Source organism: Oncorhynchus gorbuscha, unplaced genomic scaffold (assembly GCF_021184085.1).
Source record: "Oncorhynchus gorbuscha isolate QuinsamMale2020 ecotype Even-year unplaced genomic scaffold, OgorEven_v1.0 Un_scaffold_419, whole genome shotgun sequence".
Taxonomy (NCBI): Eukaryota; Metazoa; Chordata; class Actinopteri; order Salmoniformes; family Salmonidae; genus Oncorhynchus; species Oncorhynchus gorbuscha.
Genome location: NW_025745264.1, coordinates 709,962 through 737,420, shown reverse-complemented (window position 1 = coordinate 737,420; position 27,459 = coordinate 709,962). Strand labels below are relative to the sequence as shown.

Below are 27,459 nucleotides of genomic sequence, written 5' to 3'. Positions count from 1 at the left end.
CTCTATTCTCTCTCCATATTCTGTCTCTCTATTCTCTCTAAGGTTTCAGACAGGTTCAGATATACAACTCAGATATACAGGGGCAAATAAATAACTAAAATTGTCAATGTGGTTCAGAAAAGCTTGCAACATTGGGTCTGGTTTCAGCAAACAGAAAGCTTTTGCAACATTGTATCTCCATATTCTGTCTCTCTATTCTCTCTCTATTCTGTCTCTCTCTTCTCTCCTCCATATTCTGTCTCTCTATTCTCTCTCCCATATTCTGTCTCTCTCTCTCTCCATATTCTGTCTCTATTCTCTCTCTCCATATTCTGTCTCTCTATTCTCTCTCTCCATATTCTGTCTCTCTATTCTCTCTCTCCATATTCTGTCTTCTGTTCTCTCTCTCCATATTGTCTGTCTCTCCTCCATATTCTGTCTCTCTATTCTCTCTCTCCATATTCTGTCTCTCTATTCTCTCTCTCCATATTCTGTCTCTCTATTCTCTCTCTCCATATTCTGTCTCTCTATTCTCTCTCTCTCTATTCTGTCTCTCTATTCTCTCTCTCCATATTCTGTCTCTCTATTCTCTCATATTCTGTCTCTCTATTCTCTCTCTCTCTCCATATTCTGTCTCTCTCTCTCTCTCATATTCTGTCTCTCTATTCTCTCTCTCTCTCCATATTCTGTCTCTCTATTCTCTCTCTCCATATTCTGTCTCTCTATTCTCTCTCTCCATATTCTGTCTCTCTCTCTCTCTCCATATTCTGTCTCTCTATTCTCTCTCTCTCTATTCTGTCTCTCTATTCTGTCTCTCTTCTGTCTCTCTATTCTCTCTCCTCCATATTCTGTCTCTCTATTCTCTCTCTCCATATTCTGTCTCTCTCTCTCTCCATATTCTGTCTCTCTCTCTCTCCATATTCTGTCTCTCTATTCTCTCTCTCATATTCTGTCTCTCTCTCTCTCCATATTCTGTCTCTCTCTCTCTCCATATTCTGTCTCTCTCTCTCCATTCTCTCTCTCTCTATTCTCTCTCTCCATATTCTGTCTCTCTATTCTCTCATATTCTGTCTCTCTATTCTCTCTCTCCATATTCTGTCTCTCTATTCTCTCTCTCCATATTCTGTCTCTCTATTCTCTCTCTCCATATTCTGTCTCTCTATTCTCTCTCCATATTCTGTCTCTCTATTCTCTCTCTCCATATTCTGTCTCTCTATTCTCTCTCTCCATATTCTGTCTCTCTATTCTCTCTCTCCATATTCTCTCTCTCTTCTATTCTCTCTCTCTATATTCTGTCTCTCTGTCTTCTCTCTCTCCATATTCTGTCTCTATTCTCTCTCTCCATATTCTGTCTCTCTATTCTCTCTCTCCATATTCTGTCTCTCTATTCTCTCTATATTCTGTCTCTCTATTCTCTCTCTCCATATTCTGTCTCTCTATTCTCTCTATTCTGTCTCTATATTCTGTCCATATTCTCTATTCTCTCTCTATTCTGTCTCTCTATTCTGTCTCTCTATTCTCTCTCTATTCTCTCTCTCCATATTCTGTCTCTCTATTCTCTCTCTCCATATTCTGTCTCTCTCTCTCTCTCTATTCTGTCTCTCTTCTCTCTCTCTCTCCATATTCTGTCTCTCTATTCTCTCTCTCCATATTCTGTCTCTCTATTCTCTCTCTCTCCATATTCTGTCTCTCTATTCTCTCTCTCTCTCCATATTCTGTCTCTCTTTTCTCTCTCTCTCTCCATATTCTGTCTCTCTATTCTCTCTCTCCATATTCTGTCTCTCTCTCTCCATATTCTGTCTCTCTCTCTCTCATATTCTGTCTCTCTCTCTCCATATTCTGTCTCTCTATATCTCTCTCTCTCTATTCTCTCTCTCTCTCTCTCTTCTCTCTCTCTCCATATTCTGTCTCTCTATTCTCTCTCTCCATATTCTGTCTCTATTCTCTCTCTCTCCATATTCTCTCTCTATTCTCTCTCTCCATATTCTGTCTCTCTATTCTCTCTCTCTCTCCATATTCTGTCTCTCTATTCTCTCTCTCCATATTCTGTCTCTCTATTCTCTCTCTCCATATTCTGTCTCTCTATTCTCTCTCTCCATATTCTGTCTCTCTATTCTCTCTCTCTCTCCTATTCTGTCTCTCTCTCTCTCTCTCTATTCTGTCTCTCTATTCTCTCTCCATATTCTGTCTCTCTATTCTCTCTCTCTATTCTCTCTCTCTATTCTGTCTCTCTATTCTCTCTCTCCATATTCTGTCTCTCTATTCTCTCTCTCCATATTCTGTCTCTATTCTCTCTCTCTCCATATTCTGTTTCTCTAATCTCTATTCTGTCTCTATTCTCTCTCTGTCTCTCTTCTCTCTCTCATTTCTCTCTCTCCATATTCTGTCTCTATTTCTCTCTCTCTCCATATTCTGTCTCTATTCTCTCTCTCCATATTCTGTCTCTCTCTCTCTCTCATTCTCTCTCTCCATATTCTGTCTCTCTATCTCTCTCTCTCCATATTCTGTCTCTATTCTATTCTCTCTATTCTCTCTCTCTCCATATTCTGTCTCTCTTTCTCTCTCTCTCATATTCTGTCTCTCCATATTCTCTCTCTATTCTGTCTCTCTATTCTCTCTCTCCATATTCTGTCTCTCTATTCTATTCTGTCTCTCTATTCTCTCTCTCCATATTCTGTCTCTCTATTCTCTCTCTCTCATATTCTGTCTCTCTATTCTCTCTCTCCATATTCTGTCTCTCTATTCTCTCTCTCTATTCTCTCTCTCCATATTCTGTCTCTATTCTCTCTCTCTCTCTATTCTGTCTCTATTCTCTCTCTCCATATTCTGTCTCTCTATTCTCTCTCTCCATATTCTGTCTCTCTATTCTCTCTCTCTCTCTCCATATTCTGTCTCTCTATTCTCTCTCTCCATATTCTGTTCTCTATTCTCTCTCTCCATATTCTGTCTCTCTATTCTCTCTCTCCATATTCTGTCTCTCTTCTCTCTCTCCATATTCTGTCTCTCTATTCTCTCTCTATTCTCTCTCTCCATATTCTCTCTCTCCATATTCTCTCTCTCTCCATATTCTCTCTCTCCATATTCTGTCTCTCTATTCTCTCTCTCCATATTCTGTCTCTCCATATTCTGTCTCTCCATATTCTGTCTCTATTCTCTCTCTCCATATTCTCTCTCTCTCTCTCTCTATTCTCTCTCACTCTCCATATTCTGTCTCTCTATTCTCTCTCTATTCTCTCTCTATTCTCTCTCTCTATTCTCTCTCTCTCCATATTCTGTCTCTCTATTCTCTCTCTCCATATTCTGTCTCTCTATTCTCTCTCTCTCTCTATTCTCTCTCTCTATTCTCTCTCTCTCTCTATTCTCTCTCTCTCCATATTCTATCTCTCTATTCTCTCTCTCTCCATATTCTGTCTCTCTATTCTCTCTCTCCATATTCTGTCTCTCTATTCTCTCTCTCCATATTCTGTCTCTCTATTCTCTCTCTCTATTCTCTCTCTCTCTCTCTCTCTCTCTCTCTCTCTCTCTATTCTCTCTCTCTCTCTCTCTCTCTCTCTCTCTATTCTCTCTCTCTCTCTCTCTCTTCTGTCTCTCTCTCTCTCTCTCTCTCTCTCTCTCTCTCTCTCTCTCTCTCTCTCTTCTCTCTCTCTCTCTGTCTCTCTATTCTCTCTCTCTCATATTCTGTCTCTCTATTCTCTCTCTCTCCATATTCTGTTTCTCTATTCTCTCTCTCCATATTCTGTTTCTCTCTCTCTCTCTCCATATTCTGTCTCTCTATTCTCTCTCTCCATATTCTGTCTCTCTATTCTCTCTCTCCATATTCTGTCTCTCTCTCTATTCTCTCTCTCTATTCTCTCTCTCTATTCTCTCTCTCGCTCTCCATTCTCTCTCTCTATTCTCTCTCTCGCTCTCCATATTCTGTCTCTATTCTCTCTTTCTCTCCTCTCTTCTCTCTCTCCATATTCTGTCTGTGTCTTGCCTGGTCTCCATTGTAGCGATGCTCAGCTTTGTTATAGTCTGTAAGTGTCATCTGCTCTGCTCTGGGCTCCCTCATTGTGTCTTCCTGTACAATGAGGGTAATTGGTGGAGAAGTAGTTCTCTGGGATGTTGGGAGTTGTACACTGAGTGAAACACGCCCGCTCTTACACAGGGTTACAATACAATGCTTCACCGTGTTAGACCACGAGGCAGGCTCTGTGGAAGGGGAGGATGGAGGTGGGGAGGGGTGGGAATGGAAGGAGAGAGGAGGGTTATGAAGCTAGGTGGGAGCATAAGGAGAAGGGATATGAAGCTAGGTGGGAGCTGATTGATGCATAAGGAGAAGGGATATGAAGCTAGGTGGGAGCTGATTGATGCATAAGGAGGAGGGATATGAAGCTAGGTGGGAGCTGATTGATGCATAAGGAGAAGGGATATGAAGCTAGGTGGGAGCTGATTGATGCATAAGGAGGAGGGATATGAAGCTAGGTGGGAGCTGATTGATGCATAAGGAGAAGGGATATGAAGCTAGGTGGGAGCTGATTGATGCATAAGGAGGAGGGATATGAAGCTAGGTGGGAGCTGATTGATGCATAAGGAGGAGGGATATGAAGCTGGGTGGGAGCTGATTGATGCATAAGGAGGAGGGATATGAAGCTAGGTGGGAGCTGATTGATGCATAGTAGATTGATGTAGATTGATGTTCAACCTCATGGTTAGGTGGTGTAGTTAGTTAGTTAGGTGGTGTAGTTAGTTAGTTAGGTGGTGTAGTTAGTTAGGTGGTGTTAGTTAGGTGGTGTAGTTAGTTAGGTGGTGTAGTTAGTTAGGTGGTGTTAGTTAGTTAGTTAGGTGGTGTTAGTTAGTTAGTTAGGTGGTGTTAGTTAGTTAGTTAGGTGGTGTAGTTAGTTAGGTGGTGTTAGTTAGGTGGTGTTAGTTAGGTGGTGTAGTTAGTTAGGTGGTGTTAGTTAGGTGGTGTTAGTTAGGTGGTGTAGTTAGTTAGGTGGTGTAGTTAGTTAGGTGGTGTAGTTAGTTAGGTGGTGTAGTTAGTTAGGTGGTGTAGTTAGTTAGGTGGTGTAGTTAGTTAGTTAGGTGGTGTTAGTTAGTTAGTTAGGTGGTGTTAGTTAGTTAGTTAGGTGGTGTTAGTTAGTTAGTTAGGTGGTGTTAGTTAGTTAGTTAGGTGGTGTTAGTTAGTTAGTTAGGTGGTGTTAGTTAGTTAGTTAGGTGGTGTTAGTTAGTTAGTTAGGTGGTGTAGTTAGTTAGTTAGGTGGTGTAGTTAGTTAGGTGGTGTAGTTAGTTAGTTAGGTGGTGTAGTTAGTTAGTTAGGTGGTGTAGTTAGTTAGTTAGGTGGTGTAGTTAGTTAGTTAGGTGGTGTTCGTTAGTTAGTTAGTTAGTTAGTTAGGTGGTGTAGTTAGTTAGGTGGTGTAGTTAGTTAGTTAGTTGGTGTAGTTAGTTAGTTAGTTGGTGTAGTTAGTTAGGTGGTGTTAGTTAGTTAGGTGGTGTTAGTTAGTTAGGTGGTGTAGTTAGTTAGGTGGTGTAGTTAGTTAGGTGGTGTAGTTAGTTAGGTGGTGTAGTTAGTTAGGTGGTGTAGTTAGTTAGTTAGTTAGGTAGGTGGTGTAGTTAGTTAGGTGGTGTAGTTAGTTAGTTAGTTAGGTGGTGTAGTTAGTTAGTTAGGTGGTGTAGTTAGTTAGTTAGTTAGTTAGTTAGTTAGTTAGGCGGTGTAGTTAGTTAGGTTACCCTGTTCTCAGTAGACATGTCCATAATGAAACACAACCTCAGTGGTTAGGTGGTTTAGTTAGTTAGTTAGTTAGTTAGTTAGGTGGTGTAGTTAGTTAGGTTACCCTGTTCTCAGTAGACATGTCCATAATGAAACACAACCTCAGTGGTTAGGTGGTGTAGTTAGTTAGTTAGGTGGTGTAGTTAGTTAGGTGGTGTAGTTAGTTAGGTAGGTGGTGTAGTTAGTTAGGTGGTGTAGTTAGTTAGGTAGGTGGTGTAGTTAGTGAGTTAGGTAGGTGGTGTAGTTAGTGAGTTAGTTAGGTGGTGTAGTTAGTTAGTTAGTTAGTTAGGTGGTGTAGTTAGTTAGGTGGTGTAGTTAGTTAGGTGGTGTAGTTAGTTAGGTAGGTGGTGTAGTTAGTTAGGTGGTGTAGTTAGTTAGGTGGTGTAGTTAGTTAGGTAGGTGGTGTAGTTAGTGAGTTAGTTAGGTGGTGTAGTTAGTGAGTTAGTTAGGTGGTGTAGTTAGTGAGTTAGGTGGTGTAGTTAGTGAGTTAGTGAGTTAGGTGGTGTAGTTAGTTAGTTAGGTGGTGTAGTTAGTTAGTTAGGTGGTGTAGTTAGTTAGTTAGGTGGTGTAGTTAGTTAGTTAGGTGGTGTAGTTAGTTAGGTGGTGTAGTTAGTTAGTCAGGTGGTGTAGTTAGTTAGTTAGGCGGTGTAGTTAGTTAGTTAGTTAGTTAGGTGGTGTAGTTAGTTAGTTAGGTGGTGTAGTTAGTTAGTTAGGCGGTGTAGTTAGTTAGTTAGTTAGGTGGTGTAGTTAGTTAGTTAGGTGGTGTAGTTAGTTAGGTTACCCTGTTCTCAGTAGACATGTCCATAATGAAACACAACCTCAGCAGGCGCCAGTCCATCCAACAGCACAGCAGCAGTTTGTTCTGAGTCCTGTCAACTTCCTCTTTTTCCTTCTATACTCCCCCTGTGAGAGCGTGTGTGTGTGTGTGTGTGTGTGTGTGTGTGTGTGTGTGTGTGTGTGTGTGTGTGTGTGTGTGTGTGTGTGTGTGTGGACTGCTTACCAATAGGCCCTTACATACACTGTGCTTCAATGCTGGATGGATGGATTGGAAGCAGAGCGACGTCGGGAGGTTGGATCGTATATGAAGGGGGCGCTGGGGTTCTGTGTGGAGCAGGAACAGATGGTCTGACTGGAAGGCCTCTGGGTGTCTTATGGAGTTGGGTAGTAATGCAGGATCCTCTTCTCTCTCTCTCCTCTCTGCTCTTCTCTCTCTCTCTCCTCTCTGCTCTCTCTCTCTCTGCTCTTCTCTCTCTCTCTCTCTCTCTGCTCTTCTCTCTCTCTCTCTCTGCTCTTCTCTCTCTCTCTCTCTGCTCTTCTCTCTCTCTCTCTGCTCTTCTCTCTCTCTCTCTCTCTGCTCTTCTCTCTCTCTCTCTCTCTCTCTCTTCTCTCTCTCTCTCTCTCTCTCTGCTCTTCTCTCTCTCTGCTCTTCTCTCTCTCTCTCTGCTCTTCTCTCTCTCTCTCTCTCTGCTCTTCTCTCTCTCTCTCTGCTCTTCTCTCTCTCTCTCTCTCTCTCTTCTCTCTCTCTCTCTCTGCTCTTCTCTCTCTCTCTCTCTGCTCTTCTCTCTCTCTCTCTGCTCTCTCTCTGCTCTCTCTCTCTGCTCTTCTCTCTCTCTGCTCTCTCTCTGCTCTCTCTCTGCTCTCTCTCTGCTCTCTCTCTGCTCTTCTCTCTCTCTCTCTCTGCTCTTCTCTCTCTCTCTCTCTGCTCTTCTCTCTCTCTCTCTCTCTGCTCTTCTCTCTCTGCTCTTCTCTCTCTCTGCTCTCCTCTCCCTCTCTCTCCTATTTGCTCTTCTCTCTCTCTCTGCTCTTCTCTCTCTCTCTCTCTCTCTCTACTCTCTGCTCTTCTCTTCTCTCTCTCCTCTCTGCTCTTCTCTCCCTCTCTCTGCTCTTCTCTCTCTCTCTCCACTCTTCTCTCTCTCTCTGCTCTTCTCTCTCTCTCTCCACTCTTCTCTCTCTCTCTCCTCTCTGTTCTTCTCTCTCTCTCTCCTCTCTGTTCTTCTCTCTCTCTCTCCTCTCTGCTCTTCTCACTCTCTCTCCTCTCTGCTCTTCTCACTCTCTCTCCTCTCTGCTCTTCTCACTCTCTCTCCTCTATGATCTTCTCACTCTCTCTCCTCTCTGATCTTCTCACTCTCTCTCCTCTCTGATCTTCTCTTCTCTCTCTCCTCTCTGATCTTCTCTCTCTCTCTCTCTCTGCTCTTCTCTCTCTCTCTCCCTATTTGCTCTTCTCTCTCTCTCCTCGCTGCTCTTCTCTTCTCTCTCTCCTCTTCTCTCTCTCCTCTCTGCCCTTCTCTCTCCTCTGCCCTTCTCCCCTCTCTCACTCTCTCTGAAAGTGACTGTCTCCACTCCTCTCTCTGGGTTTCTCTCTCTCTCTTTCTCCCCTCTCTCTGGGTTTCTCTCACTCTCAACTTCAATTTCAATTTAAGTGCTTTATTGTCATGGGAAACATATGTTTATTTTGTCAAAGCAAGTGAAGTAGATAATAAACAAAAGTGAAATTAACATATTAACGGTAAACATTACACTCACAGAAGTTGCAAAATAATAAAGACATTTCAAATGTCATATTATGTCTGTTTACAGTGTTGTAACGATGTGCAAATAGTTAAAGTACACAAAGGAAAATAAATAAGCATAAATATAGGTTGTCTTTACAATGGTGTTTGTTCTTCACTGGTTGCCCTTTTCTCGTGGCAACAGGTCACAAATCTTGCTGCTGTGATATTGGCACGATGGGGTATTTCACCCAGTAGATATGGGTGTTTATCAAGATGGGATTTGTTTTTGAATTCTTTGTGGATCTGTGTAATCTGAGGGAAATATGTCTCTCTATGGCAGGGGTGTCAAACTCATTTCGCATCGTGGGCCACATACGGCCTAGGGAGATGTCAAGTGGGCCGGACCATTAAAATTATACCATACTCTGCTATAAATAACCAAAATATCAAGTCTTTCCTTCTTTCTCTTCAGTAACAGTCAATGTCTCATCAACTCCTCGAATAAATATGGCCAGTTGGGCCACGTCTGTGATGTCAGTGCTCTCGTCAATTGCCACGGAAAATGCAATAAATGACTTGACGCTCTGTTTCAATTGACTGTCTACATCTGCCGATAGTTCTGAAATCCTCTCTGCTATAGTATTCCTCGTCAGGCTAATATTGGCAAAAGCTTGTCGCTTCTCGGGACATACAAGTTCAGCCGCCTTCATCATGCATCGTTTAACAAAGTCACCGTCGGAATACGGCTTCGATGCTAATGCTATTTCGCTAGCAATTAGGTAGCTGGCTTTTACCGCTGCTTCACTGACTTCTCGGCTCTGGATGAAAGTTGACTGCTGTTTCCTCAGACCCGCCAGCAATTCGTTAATCTTATCTCTTCTCAGTTGTCCTTGCAAGCCGTCATATTTTTCGCTGTGATGAGTCTCGTAGTGGCGTCGAATATCATATTCCTTCAATACCGAAACTTGTTGCAAACACACCAAGCACAAAGGTTTTCCGTGCATCTCTGTAAATAAATAGGACGTGGTCCATTTTTCTTTGAAAATTCTACACTCCTTATCTACTTTTCTCCGTTTGGATAACGACATTTTGGCTAATGAGGGTGTAGCGGAGAGGTAGAGACCAAGGTATTAACAACGTCGTAACAAGCAGCAGATGGCGCATTGATACCGTCTGCTGTTTTCAGTCTGTCTCAGTGATGCGGCTTGTCTTCTACTCTGATGGAAAGAGTGCGCCCCTTAGCGGATAATCCATGAATTGCAGCGAATTAAAAATATTAATTCCATGTCTTTTATGCATTTTTTCCACTTTCAAATTATCCTGCGGGCCTGATCGAACCTCCTTGGGGGCCGGTTCCGGCCCGCGGGCCGTATGTTTGACACCCCTGCTCTATGGTCATACATTGGACAGGAGGTTAGGAAGTGCAGCTCAGTTTCCACCTCATTTTGTGGGCAGTGAGCACATAGCCTGTCTTCTCTTGAGAGCCATGTCTGCCTACGGCGGCCTTTCTCAATAGCAAGGCCTTTCTCAATAGCAAGGCCTTTCTCAATAGCAAGGCTTCGCTCACTGAACTGACCAGTTCCAGTTACCTGGTGTTGTAAATCCTCGTGTTTACTTTCCCCTTTAAAAAAATAATAATATGTAGAATATTGGCCTGTTGGAAACTACAACTCCCTACTACATCGCACAGTTCGGGCTTGATCTGGTTTTTGTCTGGAGAAACGGTGCATTGAGCTCACAGAAAGAAAAAACAACAACATTTAAGTTAATCGCTCAGCACTGTTTACCAACTACAGATCCCAGCATGCAGTGCTAGAAGCTGAGCCCACTGCCTCCCGGTAGCAGCGGGTCCCAGCCAACTACCTCTCCAGAGCTGTGCAGGGAGGAGAACAGCACAGCAGGCCCAGTGTTTCTGATCTGGAGTCTCTCTAGTCCCACAGACTGCAGAGTAGCTGGAGCTCTGACTGTAGAGAGGGAGCATAGATCTGTGGAGCTAGCTGGAGATATCTCTCTGTTGAGGGAGCCTAACGGGGTCTGGAGCTAGCTGGAGATATCTCTCTGAGGGAGCTTAACGGGGTCTGGAGTGAGCTGGGGATATCTCTCTGAGGGAGCTTAACAGGGTCTGGAGCTAGCTGGAGATATCTCTCTGAGGGAGCTTAACGGGGTCTGGAGATATATCTCTGTTGAGGGAGCTTAACAGGGTCTGGAGCGAGCTGGAGATATCTCTCGGAGGGAGCTTAACGGGGTCTGGAGCGAGCTGGAGATATCTCTCTGAGGGAGCTTAACAGGGTCTGGAGCGAGCTGGAGATATCTCTCTGAGGGAGCTTAATGGGGTCTGGAGCGAGCTGGAGATATATCTCTGTTGAGGGAGCTTAACGGGGTCTGGAGCTAGCTGGAGATATATCTCTGTTGAGGGAGCTTAATGGGGTCTGGAGCTAGCTGGAGATATATCTCTGTTGAGGGAGCTTAACGGGGTCTGGAGATATCTCTCTATTGAGGGAGCTTAACGGGGTCTGGAGATATCTCTCTGTTGAGGGAGCTTAACAGGGCCTGGAGCTAGCTGGAGATATATCTCTGAGGGAGCTTAACGGGGTCTGGAGCTAGCTGGAGATATATCTCTGAGGGAGCTTAATGGGGTCTGGAGCTAGCTGGAGATATATCTCTGTTGAGGGAGCTTAACAGGGTCTGGAGCTAGCTGGAGATATATCTCTGAGGGAGCTTAATGGGGTCTGGAGCTAGCTGGAGATATATCTCTGTTGAGGGAGCTTAACGGGGTCTGGAGATATCTCTCTATTGAGGGAGCTTAACGGGGTCTGGAGATATCTCTCTGTTGAGGGAGCTTAACAGGGCCTGGAGCTAGCTGGAGATATATCTCTGAGGGAGCTTAATGGGGTCTGGAGCTAGCTGGAGATATATCTCTGAGGGAGCTTAACAGAGTGGAGCTGGCGAGCTTCTCTGTTGTTACCCTCAGTCAAAGCCAGACTCATTTCCTATTTGATGCCTTCCAACAGTGAGTTAAGCTCTTCCCACTGAGCCAACGGGAGTCCTTTACTTCTTAAAAGGAGAGATCTCTGGTTACAAGGAGATGATGGTCTGGGATTTGGCTACAAGGAGATGATGGTCTGGGATTTGGCTACAAGGAGATGATGGTCTGGGAGTTTGTTACAAGGAGATGATGGTCTGGGAGTTGGCTACAAGGAGATGATGGTCTGGGAGTTGGTGTTTTTGAATGATGTTCGTCTTTCAGTCCGTTTTCAACATGGATGAGAGGGTTGAAGTTTCCCCTGATAAACACACGACGTTTCTCCTGATAAACACACGACGTTTCCCCTGATAAACACACGGCGCTTCCCCTGATAAACACACGGCGCTTCCCCTGATAAACACACGACGCTTCCCCTGATAAACACACGACGTTTCCCCTGATAAACACACAACGTTTCCCCTGATAAACACACGACGTTTCCCCTGATAAACACACGACGTTTCCCCTGATAAACACACGACGTTTCCCCTGATAAACACACGACGTTTCCCCTGACAAACACACGACGTTTCCCCTGACAAACACACGACGTTTCCCCTGACAAACACACGACGTTTCCCCTGACAAACACACGACGTTTCCCCTGACAAACACACGACGTTTCCCCTGACAAACACACGACGTTTCCCCTGACAAACACACGACGTTTCCCCTGACAAACACACGACGTTTCCCCTGACAAACACACGACGTTTCCCCTGACAAACACACGACGTTTCCCCTGACAAACACACGACGTTTCCCCTGACAAACACACAACGTTTCCCCTGACAAACACACAACGTTTCCCCTGATAAACACATGAAACTGACTGTCTGCTGTTTACCTGAGTGGTTTGGTGTGTGTGTGTGTGTGTGTGTGTTCGTGTTCCTCTGGTTTAGTGTGTGTTCGTGTTCCTCTGGTTTAGTGTGTGTTCGTGTTCCTCTGGTTTAGTGTGTGTTCGTGTTCCTCTGGTTTAGTGTGTGTGTGTGTTCCTCTGGTGTGTGTGTGTGTGTTCCTCTGGTGTGTGTGTGTGTGTGTGTGTTCCTCTGGTTTGGTGTGTGCCTGTGTGTGTGTGTTCCTCTGGTTTGGTGTGTGCCTGTGTGTGTGTTCCTCTAGTTTGGTGTGTGTGTGCCTCTGGTTTAGTGTGTGTGTGTGTGTGTGTGCCTCTGGTTTAGTGTGTGTGTGTGTGCCTCTGGTTTAGTGTGTGTGTGTGTGCCTCTGGTTGTGTGTGTGTGTGTTCCTCTAGTTTGGTGTGTGTGTGTGTTCCTCTAGTTTGGTGTGTGTGTGCCTCTGGTTCAGTGTGTGTGTGTGTGCCTCTGGTTGTGTGTGTGTATGTTCCTCTGGTTCGGTGTGTGTGTGTGTTCCTCTAGTTTGGTGTGTGTGTGTGTGTGTGTGTGTGTGTGTGTGTGTGTGTGTGTGTGTGTGTGTGTGTGTGTGTGTGTGTGTGTGTGTGTGTGTGTGTGCGCCTCTGGTTTAGTGTGTGTGCGTGCGCCTCTGGTTTAGTGTGTGTGAAGGCACTCGGGAGGCTGTGCGTTGCGGGTGGCCAGTTGACTGGTATCGATCAAGTGTCTCTCCAGGACATAAATACAGGCTGAATAGATTCCAGATTCCAATCGAGGCTCAGACCACAATTAAAATGATTGATCGTTAAGGGAATTCATCATTAAGGGAGGAAAACTAATACCGAACTGCTGGCAAATGTACATAACAATGAATGTTAAACGTCTGCTAATTGCATCACTTCAGGGCCACTCTGACAGTTTGTTAAGACATATATCAACTGGTACCCTATTCCCTATGTAGTGCACTACTTTAGACCAGAGCCCTATAGAACCCTATTCCCTATGTAGTGCACTACTTTAGACCAGAGCCCTATAGAACCCTATTCCCTATGTAGTGCACTACTTTAGACCAGAGCCCTATAGAACCCTATTCCCTATATATAGTGCACTACTTTAGACCAGAGCCCTATAGAACCCTATTCCCTATGTAGTGCACTACTTTAGACCAGAGCCCTATAGAACCCTATTCCCTATGTAGTGCACTACTTTAGACCAGAGCCCAATAGAACCTTATTCTCTATGTAGTGCACTACTTTAGACCAGAGCCCTATTGAACCCTATTCCCTATATAATAGTGCACTACTTTAGACCATAGTGCACTTGGGCCGGGTGGAGTGGGACAGAACCGTAGCCTATAGCTACCCCGTACAGAACCGTAGCCTACAGCTACCCCGTACAGAACCGTAGCCTACAGCTACCCCGTACAGAACCGTAGCCTATAGCTACCCCGTACAGAACCGTAGCCTATAGCTTCCCCGTACAGAACCGTAGCCTATAGCTTCCCCGTACAGAACCGTAGCTATAGCTTCCCCGTACAGAACCGTAGCCTATAGCTTCCCCGTACAGAACCGTAGCTATAGCTTCCCCGTACAGAACCGTAGCCTATAGCTACCCCGTACAGAACCGTAGCCTATAGCTACCCCGTACAGAACCGTAGCCTACAGTTACCCCGTACAGAACCGTAGCCTACAGTTACCCCGTACAGAACCGTAGCCTACAGTTACCCCGTACAGAACCGTAGCCTATAGCTACCCCGTACAGAACCGTAGCCTATAGCTACCCCGTACAGAACCGTAGCCTACAGTTACCCCGTACAGAACCGTAGCCTACAGTTACCCCGTACAGAACCGTAGCCTACAGTTACCCCGTACAGAACCGTAGCCTACAGTTACCCCGTACAGAACCGTAGCCTATAGCTACCCCGTACAGAACCGTAGCCTATAGCTTCCCCGGCTGTCGATGAATTTCATTCACAATGATCTGAGCCGTTAATTCAAACAGACTTCCACTGAACAGAGTATCTTCCTGTATTCAGGTGAGCCGGCGGTATGTGCCCTGTGGCTGTTGGCTGTTAGACGAGGTAATTTCTCTGCGTTGACGCGTCCCCTTCCATCCTCCTGCCATGCGGTGATGCTGCCTGCATGCCTGAGGTTCCTAATGATCATTGATGCTCTGGAATTGTGGGTAATGAAACGGAACACTCTCCTTCTCCTGTGTTTTGCCGTGAAACCGTCTCGCACAGAGGAGAGGAAACCGTCGTCCGTGTCCCAAATGACAGGCTAGGGCGGTGCACTATTTCAGCCCAGGGGCACAAGGCCTAAAGCCTAGTTGACCTCTGCATGTGTTGCGGTGGTCGTTCAGGATGTGGCCTGTAGGGGGTGCTAGAGCTTCATGGTGAACCTGCTGGGTGTCACACTGCAGCAGCTGGGAACTGGAGACCAGAACACAGGGAGGGAGGGGGCTGATAATAACTACTGCACTGTGCTATTACAACCAGCTACAGTGTCTGTCTCTCTCTCTGTCTCTCTCTGTCTGTCTCTCTCTCTGTCTCTCTCTCTGTCTCTCTCTCTGTCTCTCTCTGTCTCTGTCTGTCTGTCTGTCTGTCTGTCTGTCTGTCTGTCTGTCTGTCTGTCTGTCTGTCTGTCTGTCTGTCTGTCTGTCTGTCTGTCTGTCTGTCTGTCTGTCTGTCTGTCTGTCTTCTGTCTGTCTGTCTGTCTATCATTCTTGTCTGTGTCTCTCTCTCGTTATCATTCATTCTTGTCTGTGTCTCTCTCTCGTTATCATTCTTGTCTGTGTCTCTCTCTCGTTATCATTCTTGTCTGTGTCTCTCTCTCGTCATTCTTGTCTGTGTCTCTCTCTCTGTTATCATTCTTGTCTGTGTCTCTCTCTCGTTATCATTCTTGTCTGTGTCTCTCTCTCGTTATCATTCTTGTCTGTGTCTCTCTCTCTGTTATCATTCTTGTCTGTGTCTCTCTCTCGTTATCATTCTTGTCTGTGTCTGTCTCTCGTTATCATTCTTGTCTGTGTCTCTCTCTCGTTATCATTCTTGTCTGTGTCTCTCTCTCTGTTATCATTCTTGTCTGTGTCTCTCTCTCGTTATCATTCTTGTCTGTGTCTCTCTCTCGTTATCATTCTTGTCTGTGTCTCTCTCTCGTTATCATTCTTGTCTGTGTCTCTCTCTCGTTATCATTCTTGTCTGTGTCTCTCTCTCGTTATCATTCTTGTCTGTGTCTCTCTCTCGTTATCATTCTTGTCTGTGTCTCTCTCTCGTTATCATTCTTGTCTACGTGTCTCTCTCTCGTTATCATTCTTGTCTGTGTCTCTCTCTCGTTATCATTCTTGTCTGTGTCTCTCTCTCGTTATCATTCTTGTCTGTGTCTCTCTCTCGTTATCATTCTTGTCTGTGTCTCTCTCTCGTTATCATTCTTGTCTGTGTCTCTCTCTCGTTATCATTCTTGTCTGTGTCTCTCTTCTCAGTTCCATTCTTGTCTGTGTCTCTCTCTCGTTATCATTCTTGTCTGTGTCTCTCTCTCTTATCATTCTTGTCTGTGTCTCTCTCTCGTTATCATTCTTGTCTGTGTCTCTCTCTCGTTATCATTCTTGTCTGTGTCTCTCTCTCCATCATTCTTGTCTGTGTCTAATCTCTCGTTATCATTCTTGTCTGTGTCTCTCTCTCGTTATCATTCTTGTCTGTGTCTCTCTCTCACATATCATTCTTGTCTGTGTCTCTCTCTCGTTATCATTCTTGTCTGTGTCTCTCTCTCGTTATCATTCTTGTCTGTGTCTCTCTCTCGTTATCATTCTTGTCTGTGTCTCTCTCTCGTTATCATTCTTGTCTGTGTCTCTCTCTGGTTATCATTCTTGTCTGTGTCTCTCTCTGTTATCATTCTTGTCTGTGTCTCTCTCTCGTTATCATTCTTGTCTGTGTCTCTCTCTCGTTATCATTCTTGTCTGTGTCTCTCTCTGTTATCATTCTTGTCTGTGTCTCTCTCATCGTTATCATTCTTGTCTGTGTCTCTCTCTCTCTCTCATTCTTGTCTGTCTCTCTCTCTGTTATCATTCTTGTCTGTCTCTCTCTCTCTCATTCTTGTCTGTGTCTCTCTCTCTGTCTATCATTCTTGTCTGTGTCTCTCTCTCGTTCTCATTCTTGTCTGTGTCTCTCTCTCTCTGTTATCATTCTTGTCTGTGTCTCTCTCTCGTTATCATTCTTGTCTGTGTCTCTCTCTGTATCTGTTATCATTCTTGTCTGTGTCTCTCTCTCGTTATCATTCTTGTCTGTGTCTCTCTCTCGTTATCATTCTTGTCTGTGTCTCTCTCTCGTTATCATTCTTGTCTGTGTCTCTCTCTCGTTATCATTCTTGTCCTCTCTCTGTCTCTGTCTGTCTCTCTCTCGTTATCATTCTTGTCTGTCTGTCTCATCTGTCTGTCTGTCTCTCTGTCTGTCTGTCATTCTTGTCTGTCTCTCTCTCTGTTATCATTCTTGTCTGTGTCTCTCTCTCGTTATCATTCTTGTCTGTGTCTCTCTCTCGTTATCATTCTTGTCTGTGTCTCTCTCTGTTATCATTCTTGTCTGTGTCTCTGTCTGTTATCATTCTTGTCTGTGTCTCTCTCTGTTATCATTCTTGTCTGTGTCTCTCTCTGTCTGTCATTCTTGTCTGTGTCTCTCTCTGTCTGTCTTCTTGTCTGTCTCTCTCTCGTTATCATTCTTGTCTGTGTCTCTCTCTCGTTATCATTCTTGTCCTCTCTCTGTCTCTGTCTGTCTCTCTCTGTCTGTCTGCCTCTCTCTCTCTCTGTCTCTCGTTATCATTCTTGTCCTCTCTCTGTCTCTCTGTCTCTGTCTGTCTCTCTGTCTGTCTGTCTGTCTGTCTGTCTCTGTCTGTCTCTCTGTCTTGTGCCTCTCTAATGAACAACCTGTTGATCTTCTTGAACCTTTCTCCTCTCCTCTCCTCCACTTCCCCTCTTTCTCCTCTCCTCTCCTCCACTTCCCCTCTTTCTCCTCTCCTCTCCTCCACTTCCCCTCTTTCTCCTCTCCTCTCCTCCACTTCCCCTCTTTCTCCTCTCCTCTCCTCCACTTCCCCTCTTTCTCCTCCCTCTCCTCCACTTCCCCTCTTTCTCCTCTCCTCCACTTCCCCTCTTTCTCCTCTCCTCCACTTCCCCTCTTTCTCCTCTCCTCCACTTCCCCTCTTTCTCCTCTCCTCCATGTTTAATTGAATATAGACACTGAATGATCCTAGTGATGTGATAAAGCCCCTCCAGAGTCTGAGTACGGATAGATAAGCAGGCTTCTAGTTTGGTGATTTAATTCACATGATTGAGGACATTAGCAGAGTGAGAAAGGAACCAACTCTGTTGTAGTGGATACGTCCCAAACAGCACCCTATTACCTATGGACCCTGGTCTAAAGTAGTGTGGATACGTCCCAAACAGCACCCTATTACCTATGGACCCTGGTCTAAAGTAGTGTGGTTACGTCCCTCATTCCTCTCCTCTGTTCTGTTTCCTTGGTACCTCTCTGTCTCTGATGATGGAGAGGGTATTATAATGTACTGCTCCCTCCCTTCTCTCATCCTTTCTCTCCACTCTGTATTTTTGGACACCCCCACCCCCCTCTCTCATCCTTTCCCTCCACTCTGTAGTTTTGGACACCCCCACCCCCCTCTCTCATCCTTTCCCTCCACTCTGTAGTTTTGGACACCCCCACCCCCTCTCTCATCCTTTCCTCTCCACTCTGTAGTTTTGGACACCCCCCACCCCCTCTCTCATCCTTTCCTCTCCACTCTGTATTTTTGGACACCCCCACCCCCTCTCTCCACTCTGTAGTTTTGGACACCCCCACCCCCCTCTCTCATCCTTTCCTCTCCACTCTGTAGTTTTGGACACCCCCACCCCCCTCTCTCATCCTTTCCCTCCACTCTGTAGTTTTGGACACCACCACCCCCCTCTCTGTCTCTGATGATGTTAAAAATTGCAGGGCCGTGGTTTTGTCTTTCAATAATGCACTGCTTAAGAGGCTTTCATGAAGCCTCCACTGCCTGAGATCTATGCTGGCTGGCTCCAGTCTATAGCTGAATCACAGTACAGGGAGAAACAGAGAGGGAGAGAGAGGTTCAGGGAGAGAGAGGTTCAGGGAGAGAGAGGTTCAGGGAGAGAGAGGTTCAGGGAGAGAGAGGTTCAGGGAGAGAGAGGTTCAGGGAGAGAGAGGTTCAGGGAGAGAGAGGTTCAGGGAGAGAGAGGTTCAGGGAGAGAGAGGTTCAGGGAGAGAGAGGTTCAGGGAGAGAGAGGTTCAGGGAGAGAGGTTCAGGGAGAGAGAGTTCAGGGAGAGAGGTTCAGGGAGAGAGAGGTTCAGGGAGAGAGAGGTTCAGGGAGAGAGAGGTTCAGGGAGAGAGAGGTTCAGGGAGGGAGAGAGAGGTTCAGGGAGGGAGAGGTTCAGGGAGAGAGAGGTTCAGGGAGGGAGGGAGAGAGGTTCAGGGAGGGAGAGAGGTTCAGGGAGGGAGAGAGAGGGGTTGAGGGAGGGAGAGAGAGGGGTTGAGGGAGGGAGAGAGAGGGGTTGAGGGAGGGAGAGAGAGAGGTTGAGGGAGGGAGAGAGAGAGGTTGAGGGAGGGAGAGAGAGAGGGTTGAGGGAGGGAGAGAGAGAGGTTGAGGGAGGGAGAGAGAGAGGTTGAGGGAGGGAGAGAGGTTGAGGGAGGGAGAGAGAGGGCTTACCTACCAGGAGGCGTCGGGGCTTACCGACCAGGAGGCGTCGGGGCTTACCGACCAGGAGGCGTCGGGGCTTACCTACCAGGAGGCGTCGGGGCTTACCGACCAGGAGGCGACGGGGCTTACCGACCAGGAGGCGCCGGGGCTTACCTACCAGGAGGCGCCGGGGCGCCGGGGCTGACCGACCAGGAGGCGCCGGGGACCGACCAGGAGGCGCCGGGGGTTGACCAGGAGGCGCCGGGGCTTGAGACCAGGAGGCGCCGGGGCTTACCGACCAGGAGGCGCCGGGGCTTACCGACCAGGAGGCGCCGGGGAGGGAGGCGCCGGGGCTTACCGACCAGGAGGCGCCGGGGCTTACCGACCAGGAGGCGCCGGGGCTTACCGACCAGGAGGCGCCGGGGCTTACCGACCAGGAGGCGCCGGGGCTTACCGACCAGGAGGCGCCGGGGCTTACCGACCAGGCGGCGCCGGGGCTTACCGACCAGGCGGCGCCGGGGCTTACCGACCAGGCGGCGTCGGGGCTTACCTACCAGGCGGTGTTCACCTTACTGCTGTACTACTCCCACTTAGCAATGATGGTAGTTTATGCTGTTTTTAGCTTTCACACCCCTAATTCCCTGTATATTGCCATACTTTTGACCATGGACCGTAGGATGTGTCCCAAATGGCATCCTACCTGGGGCTGTGATGAAGTTTCTGGCCACCCTCTCCTCACTCTAAAAGGCACTTTTTGTTGTTGCTCTGGACTCGGCTTCACAGGCTGTCCGCGTTGCCCAGCGGGCCGAACAACCGACTGATCATTAAAGAACACATTTTTGCTCCATCAAGAATGAAGTGGGATTCCTGCGTGAATAGTCGTAGGTTAATGTCGTTTTGGCACGTACCACACCAACCTGCCAAGCTTCACACCTGCGGGGATATTGGGACGTGAGGAAAATAATTGGGATGGAGAGTCTGAGTGCGAGAGTCTGAGGGAGAGAGAAAGACAGCGTGAGAGAGGGACAGAGAGGTGAAGAGAGAGACTGGGTGAGAGAGAGAGACTGGGTGAGAGAGAGAGAGACTGGGTGAGAGAGAGAGAGACTGGGTGAGAGAGAGAGAGACTGGGTGAGAGAGAGAGAGACTGGGTGAGAGAGAGAGAGACTGGGTGAGAGAGAGAGAGACTGGGTGAGAGAGAGAGAGACTGGGTGAGAGAGAGAGAGAGAGAGACTGGGTGAGAGAGAGAGAGACTGGGTGAGAGAGAGAGAGACTGGGTGAGAGAGAGAGAGACTGGGTGAGAGAGAGAGAGCCTGGGTGAGAGAGAGAGAGAGAGAGACTGGGTGAGAGAGAGAGAGCCTGGGTGAGAGAGAGAGAGACTGGGTGAGAGAGAGAGAGAGAGACTGGGTGAGAGAGAGAGAGAGAGACTGGGTGAGAGAGAGAGAGAGAGACTGGGTGAGAGAGAGAGAGAGAGACTGGGTGAGAGAGAGAGAGTCGGGGTGAGAGAGAGCGAGTCGGGGTGAGAGACTACAGGGGTTATTAATACGGACCAACGCTACGGGGGGTTATTAATACGGACCAACGCTACAGGGGTTATTAATACGGACCAACGCTACAGGGGGTTATTAATACGGACCAACGCTACAGGGGGTTATTAATACGGACCAACGCTACAGGGGTTATTAATACGGACCAACGCTACAGGGGTTATTAATACGGACCAACGCTACGGGGGTTATTAATACGGACCAACGCTACAGGGGGGGTTATTAATACGGACCAACGCTACAGGGGGTTATTAATACGGACCAACGCTTACAGGGGGTTATTAATTTTACGGACCAACGACCATGGAGGGGATGTGTCCCAAATGGCATCCTACCTGGGGCTTGAATTTCGGACCAACGCTCTAAAAGGGTTTTTGTTAATGGACCAACGCTTCACAGGGGGTTATTAACCGACGACCAACGCTACACATTATTGCTCCGGACCAACGAATGAAGTGGGATTCCTGCGGGGGTTATTAATACGGACCAACGCTACATGGGGGTTATTAATACGGACCAACGCTACAGGGGGTTATTAATACGGACCAACGCTGAGGGGTTAGTCTGAGGGAGAGAGAAAGACAGCGTGACACCAACGGGGGTTATTAATACGGACCAACGCTACAGGGGTTATTAATACGGACCAACGCTACAGGGGGTTATTAATACGGACCAACGCTACAGGGGTTATTAATACGGACCAACGCTACAGGGGGTTATTAATACGGACCAACGCTACAGGGGGTTATTAATACGGACCAACGCTACGGGGGTTATTAATACGACCAACGCTACAGGGGTTATTAATGGACCAACGCTACAGGGGGTTATTAGAGACGGACCAACGCTACAGGGGGGTTATTAATACGGACCAACGCTACAGGGGGGTTATTAGAGACGGGGGGTGAACGCTACAGGGGGGGTTATTAATACGGACCAACGCTACGGGGGGTTATTAAGAGACCAACGCTACAGGGGTTATTAATACGGACCAACGCTACAGGGGTTATTAAAACGGACCAACGCTAGAGGGGTTATTAATACGGACCAACGCTACAGGGGTTATTAATACGGACCAACGCTACAGGGGTTACTAATACGGACCAACGCTACAGGGGGGTTATTAATACGGACCAACGCTACAGGGGGTTATTAATACGGACCAACGCTACGGGGGGTTATTAGGGGTTAGAGACCAACGCTACGGGGGGTTATTAATACGGACCAACGCTACAGGGGGTTACCAACGCTTAATACGGACCAACGCTACAGGGGTTATTAATACGGACCAACGCTACAGGGGTTATTAATACGGACCAACGCTGACGGGGGGTTATTAATACGGACCAACGCTACAGGGGTTATTAATACGGACCAACGCTACAGGGGTTATTAATACGGACCAACGCTACAGGGGGTTATTAATACGGACCAACGCTACAGGGGGTTATTAATACGGACCAACGCTACGGGGGACCAACGCTGAGGGGTTATTAATAGGACCAACGCTAGGGGTTATTAATACGGACCAACGCTACAGGGGGTTATTAATAGGACCAACGCTACGGGGGGTTATTAATACGGACCAACGCTACGGGGGGTTATTAATAGGACCAACGCTACGGGGGGTTATTAGGGGAGGAGGACCAACGCTACAGGGGTTATTAGTAACCAGAGACTGGGTGGGGGGTTGATTAGACCAACGCTACGGGGTTATTGTAGTATATTTGGGGAGGACCAACGCTGGGTGGGGGTTGTAGTAGGGGGGTGGGGGTATTATATTACGGACCAACGCTGGGTGGGGGGTTATTAATTACGGACCAACGACTACAGGGGGTTGTAGTATATTACGGACCAACGCTACTGGGGGGGGGTTATTATATTACGGACCAACGCTACAGGGGGGAAGGACTTATTATATTACGGACCAACGCTGGGTGGGGTTGTTAATTTGGGACCAACGCTGGGGGGGGGTTATAGGGACCAACGCTACTGGGGGGGGTTACGGGACCAACGCTGGGGGGGGGAGACTGGGTTAGTATATTACGGACCAACGCTGGGGGGGGTTGTAGTATATTACGGACCAACGCTGGGGGGGGTTGTAGTATATTACGGACCAACGCTGGGGGGGGTTGTAGTATATTAGGGACCAACGCTGGGTGGGGGTTATTAGTATACGGACCAACGCTGGGTGGGGGTTGTTATATTAGGGACCAACGCTACAGGGGGGGGTTGTTATATTAGGGAGGACCAACGCTGGGTGGGGGTTATTAAGTATATTAGGGGACCAACGCTACAGGGGTATTATTAATATTAGGGAGGAACGCTGGGGGGGTTATTAATACGGACCAACGCTACGGGGGTTATTAATATATTAGGGGAGGAAGAGACTGGGTGGGGGTTGTAGTATATTAGGGGAGGAAGAGACTGGGTGGGGGTTGTAGTATATTAGGGAGAGGAAGAGACTGGGTGGGGGTTGTAGTATATTAGGGGAGGAAGAGACTGGGTGGGGGGTTGTAGTATATTAGGGGGGGAGGAAGAGACTGGGTGGGGGTTGTAGTATATTAGGGGAGGAAGAGACTGGGTGGGGGGAAGAGACTGGGTTGTAGTATATTAGGGGAGGAAGAGACTGGGTGGGGGTTGTAGTATATTAGGGGAGGAAGAGACTGGGTGGGGGTTGTAGTATATTAGGGGAGGAGGAAGAGACTGGGTGGGGGTTGTAGTATATTAGGGGAGGAAGAGACTGGGTGGGGGTTGTAGTATATTAGGGGGGGGAGGAAGAGACTGGGTGGGGGTTGTAGTATATTAGGGGAGGAAGAGACTGGGTGGGGGTTGTAGTATATTAGGGGAGGAAGAGACTGGGTGGGGGTTGTAGTATATTAGGGGAGGGGAGGAAGAGACTGGGTGGGGGTTGTAGTATATTAGGGGAGGAAGAGACTGGGTGGGGGGTTGTAGTATATTAGGGGAGGGGAGGAAGAGACTGGGTGGGGGTTGTAGTATATTAGGGGAGGAAGAGACTGGGTGGGGGGATGTAGTATATTAGGGAGGGGAGGAAGAGAGTGGGTGGGGGTTGTAGTATATTAGGGAGGGGAGGAAGAGACTGGGTGGGGGTTGTAGTATATTAGGGGAGGAGGAGACTGGGTGGGGGTTGTAGTATATTAGGGGGGGGGTTGTAGTGTTTTAGGGGAGGAGAGGAAGAGACTGGGTGGGGGGTTGTAGTGTTTTAGGGGAGGGGGTTGTAGTATATTAGGGGTAGGGGGTTGTAATATATTAGGGGTAGGGGGTTGTAGTGTTTTAGGGCCTCTACTGTCTGACCTGTCCTTTTAATGTCCCATCAATTCCCCGAGCAGGTCTGACATTTACCTGATTCCCCCTGATGTGCCTTCTGCATGCTTTTCCAGAGGCTGTATGGTCGGCAGTGGGAGATGATTGAATTCAGAATTGATTCACGGCATTGACGAGACGAGTCTAATTAAGCTACCAGGAATGGTCGGCTTTAAAAACGTGGGTGGAACTGAACTTTTCACAACAACAAAAACAGCAGAATCATTATATTTATCTCACCGCAGGTTTCTCTCTGTTCTGAGGACAGGGGGGCTGTAGCCTAGTGGTTAGAGGGGGGGGCTGTAGCCTAGTGGTTAGAGGGGGAGGGGGAGGCAGGTAGCCTAGTGGTTAAAGGGGGGAGGCAGGTAGCCTAGTGGTTAAAGGGGGGGAGGGGGAGGCTGTAGCCTAGTGGTTAGAGGGGGAGGCAGGTAGCCTAGTGGTTAAAGGGGGGAGGCAGGTAGCCTGGTGGGTAGAGGGGGGAGGCAGGTAGCCTGGTGGGTAGAGGGGGGAGGCAGGTAGCCTGGTGGTTAGAGCGTTGGTTCAGTTACCTAAAGGTTGCTCGGTTAAGTCCCCCAGCTGACAAGGTACAAATCTGTCGTGAACCCACTGTTCACTGGTTGCCCCTTTCTCGTGGCAACAGGTCACAAATCTTGCTGCTGTGATATTGGCACGATGGGGTATTTCACCCAGTAGATATGGGAGTTTTTCAAGATTGGATTTGTTTTCGAATTCTTTGTGGATCTGTCTAATCTGAGGGAAATATGTCTCTCTAATATGGTCATACATTGGACAGGAGGTTAGGAAGTGCAGCTCAGTTTCCACCTCATTTTGTGGGCAGTGAGCACATAGCCTGTCTTCTCTTGAGAGCCATGTCTGCCTACAGCGGCCTTTCTCAATAGCAAGGCTATGCTCACTGAGTCTGTACATAGTCAAAGCTTTCCTTAAGTTTGGGTCAGTCACAGTGGTCAGGTATTCTGCCACTGTGTACTCTCTGTTTAGGACCAAATAGCATTCTAGTTTGGTCAGAGTTCTGTTAATGATTTAAAATTACTTTTTGTTTTCTCATGATTTGGTTGGGTCTAATTGTGCTGTTGTCCTGGGGCTCTGTAGGGTGTGTTTGTGTTTGTGAACAGAGCCCCAGGACCAGCTTGCTTAGGGGACTCTTCTCCAGGTTCATTTCTCTGTAGGTGATGGCTTTGTTATGGAAGGTTTGGGAATCATTTCCTTTTAGGTGGTTGTAGAATTTAATTGCTATTTTCTGGATTTTGATAATTAGTGGGTATTGTCCTTATTCTGCTCTGCGTGCATTATTTGGTGTTTTACGTTGTACACGGAGGATATTTTTGCAGAATTCTGCATGCAGAGTGTCTCTTGCTCTGTCCGTCTCTCGCTCTCGTTCTCACTCGCTGATTCTCTCTCTCTCGTTTTCTCTCTCTCTCTCTCTCTCGTTCTCTCTCTCTCGTTCTCTCTCTCTCCTACTCTCATTCTCTCTTTGTCGGTGAGAAAAGGGAGGGAGAAGACACAGTATGGAGCAGCTCAACTCTATGATTTAGACTCCAATCAGGGCCAGGGGGAAGGAGATGCAGGGAAAGGCCTATTGTTTTATGAACCGGAGCTCAGAGACTCTCTGCCTGCCCACTGACAAGAGCCAGCCAGCCCAGACTCCCCGGACGCTGCCCAAATCACACCCTATTCCCTATATAGTGCACTCCTTTTGATCAGAGCCTCTAAGGATCAGGTCTAAAGTAGTGTACTAAAATAGGGATTAGGGTGCCATTTGGAATGCACTACGTCTCCCGAGTCGTCCGGAGTTAATTTATGACCCGGAGGCCACAACAGAGAAGAACACCTGTAGTAAAAAGTTAAAACGCTGTTAAAATATATTTATGAAGCACTTCTGCAGCCCAGGTCGGGGAGTGTGTTCTGCTCACTGGTAAACTGTGATCTACAGCGGTCTGTTCAGAGAAACGCTCCCATCAGAGAGAACAGAAACAGGCTGCTATCGACCTCCACTCCCACAACAGAGCTGCTATCGCCTCCACTCCCACAACAGAGCTGCTATCGCCTCCACTCCCACAACAGAGCTGCTATCGCCTCCACTCCCACAACAGAGCTGCTATCGATCTCCACTCCCACAACAGAGCTGCTATCGACCTCCATTCCCACAACAGAGCTGCTATCGCCTCCACTCCCACAACAGAGCTGCTATCGACCTCCACTCCCACAATGGAGCTGCTATTGACCTCCACTCCCACAACGGAGCTGCTATAGACCTCCACTCCCACAACAGAGCTGCTATCGATCTCCACTCCCACAACAGAGCTGCTATCGACCTCCACTCCCACAACAGAGCTGCTATCGCCTCCACTGGACAGGGTTTCAGTAGTAGTTAACTGCTAACAGGACAGGGTGTCAGTAGTAGTTAACTGCTAACAGGACAGGGTGTCAGTAGTAGTTAACTGCTAACAGGACAGGGTGTCAGTAGTAGTTAACTGCTAACAGGACAGGGTGTCAGTAGTAGTTAACTGCTAACAGGACAGGGTTTCAGTAGTAGTTAACTGCTAACAGGACAGGGTTTCAGTAGTAGTTAACTGCTAACAGGACAGGGTTTCAGTAGTAGTTAGAGTGGTTTTTGTTTGTCATGCGGTATACACACACAGGGTTGTATATATGATCTCTTAGCCTGCGTCCCTAATGGCCCACTATTCCCTATATAGTATCTATAATACCTCAGTGGACCAGAGACTGGTCTATAGTTGAGCACTGGGTAGGGAATAGGGTTCAATTTGGGACGATATCTTGGTGTTTCTGTAGCTTGGAGAGAGAACATTTTTAACGTTAGTATTTAACCTCTGCAGGATCGGTTGAAGCTAACTTAGGCTAATGCTAATTAGCATGAGGTCGTAAAGTAACACAAACATCTCCCAAAGACATAGACATATCTGTAGTTGAAGCTAACGTAGACTAATGCTAATTAGCATGAGGTCGTTTTTGTTTGTCAGTAACACAAACATCTCCCAAAGACATAGACATATCTGTAGTTGAAGCTAACGTAGGCTAATGCTAATTAGCATGAGGTTGTAAAGTATGACAAACATCTCCTAAAGACATAGACATATCTGTAGTTGAAGCTAACGTAGGCTAATGCTAATTAGCATGAGGTTGTAAGTAACACAAACATCTCCCAAAGACATAGACATATCTGTAGTTGAAGCTAACGTAGGCTAATGCTAATTAGCATGAGGTTGTAAGTATGACAAACATCTCCTAAAGACATAGACATATCTGTAGTTGAAGCTAACGTAGACTAATGCTAATTAGCATGAGGTTGTAAGTAACACAAACATTTCCCAGGGACATAGACATATCTGATATGGGCAGAAAGCTCCCATTCTCGTTAATCTAACTGCACTGTCCATTTTACAGTAAAAGAATACCATGTTATTGTTTTATTTATTGTTTGAGGAGATAGAGCACAGTTATGAACTTAAAAAGTTATTAATATACCAATTAGGCACATTTGGCCAGTCTTGATAGAACAGTTTGAACGGAAATGCAATGGTTCATTGTATCAGTCCAAAACGTTGCACGTACACTGCTGCCATCTAGTGGCCAAAACCTAAATTGCTCCTTGGAGCTGGAATAATACATTATGGCCTTTCTCTTGCATTTCAAAGATGATCTAATGTGTTATATTCTCCTACATTAGATTCACATTTCCACAAACGTCAAAGTGTTTCCTTTCGAATGGGCAGTTAGATTTGGGTTTGTCATTTCAGGTGAACAAAGGATCCGGTCCTCAAGTCAACACATTACGGAGATTATGTCA

General features: G+C 47.0%; 1 protein-coding gene across 1 annotated transcript in view; it reads left to right on the top strand.

Annotated features, from left to right (window-relative positions):
- Positions 1-27,459, top strand: part of LOC124018174 (protein diaphanous homolog 3-like) — a 690,151-nt gene that overhangs the window by 63,393 nt on the left and 599,299 nt on the right. The gene's annotated exons all lie outside the window — the stretch shown is intronic.